This window comes from Pseudomyrmex gracilis, unplaced genomic scaffold, assembly GCF_002006095.1.
Source record: "Pseudomyrmex gracilis isolate BER0280 unplaced genomic scaffold, ASM200609v1 scaffold_2994, whole genome shotgun sequence".
Lineage (NCBI taxonomy): Eukaryota > Metazoa > Arthropoda > Insecta > Hymenoptera > Formicidae > Pseudomyrmex > Pseudomyrmex gracilis.
Genome location: NW_018023578.1, coordinates 6,377 through 8,025, shown reverse-complemented (window position 1 = coordinate 8,025; position 1,649 = coordinate 6,377).

Below are 1,649 nucleotides of genomic sequence, written 5' to 3'. Positions count from 1 at the left end.
TATAAATATATATGTATATATAATTAACTTGTACATTACATGTACATACACGTTAGTTGTATTGTTCATCGGTGTAACATTTGTAAATCATGTGTTACATTATGGTTGTATGATAGTTATATTGTAGATAGCGCAGTAACTTGTTATATATCGTAACATCTCTAAGCTAAGGTTTTTGATGTAATTAAAAAATATGTTATGTACATTACATATTTTGTAGAATACCGACAAGTCACTATATGGAATATAACTATGTAATGTACATAACATATTATATTACATATGTTATATTTATAAATGGGAAATTACAACTAACATGCGAGTATATGTAATATATATGTTAGTTACATGTCAAAAATTTGCAGAATTGGCGCGGGGATCTAAAGGCAAGAATGGCGTTTTCCCTAGCCTCTCTTGCTGTTAGACCTCCGCGAGTTTTTGACACACTGTTTCAAATGACAATTATAAATCTATTCATTGGAAAATAATTCAATTTTTTTTTTAATATTTCACTTTTATCAAGGATATAGTAACTCCTGTATCGTACAGTAATTCGGCCGTGCCCCTTTTTGTCTCTGCTATTGGTACGCTTATTAAGTCTAAACTTGCATGGTTTGTGTCTACCGCTGTCACGTAAAGCTCTGCTGCTTTTATGGCCTTGTTTTTCCTTTCGTGCTCGTACTCGTCATCGCTCCTCGACGAGTCACGATTCTTGCATGTATTCACTTTCCTTTTGTCATATTTGATCAACCTTTTGTCGTTTTCTCCTTTTGTTGGTTCGTTCTTATTTTTTCCGTTAAGTAACCAACATTCATCTCTTTTGTGTCCTGATTTTTTGCAATAATTGCAATGGTTTTTGGTTGCATTTATTCATCGCCCTTCTGGCTTCGGTAAATTGCCCCTGCTTGAACGACATTCCCTCCCGTAATGTCTCGCTTTTTCGCACTTGTAGCAATTACTGTTTTTATTATTTTCCCGCGGTTTTTGATTGGGATTATATCGCGAATTTTTATTACTCGGCCCTGTCGTTTTTTCCTCCGCGCTAGCCCCCGTCACCGCTTCCTGCAGTGTCGTATATCTCTGCGAGCGCACTAGCACTCGAATATCACTGCAAAGGCCCGTTTGATAATTGTTTAGGGCTTGTGTATTTATCGTGTTCATGATCACTCGCTTCATCTCCGGCGAGTGCCTTTGTCCTTCCACCATAGATAGATAGATAACAAGGAGCGGGGGGCTTGTGAGATTCTATTGTCACCTAAATCTATAAGATCTTCTGCGACTTCCGCTAGTTCTTTATCGACCAAGCTACTAAAACCCGGCATTTGCTTCCAGGCTACATAGATGGCCGATTTTAATTATTTTCAGGTCCTCGGGCTCCACAAACATGGAGCCCAAGGATCTGAATCTTTTGAGTGCTAGAGATGGGCAGCGACACAATATGTGCACGCTGTCCTCCCTTTCTTTGCCGCAGAATTTACAACTACTCTCCTCAACTAGGCCTAAGTTGAATAGATGTGCCTTGAAGGCCCAATGCTCTGTGAAAAAACCGATACACAGGGGCGTGTTCCGTTTGACCACAGTACGATTCGACACCGCTCGATTCGACACAGATTTATTCGACACCAAATTATTCGACACCGTACGATTCG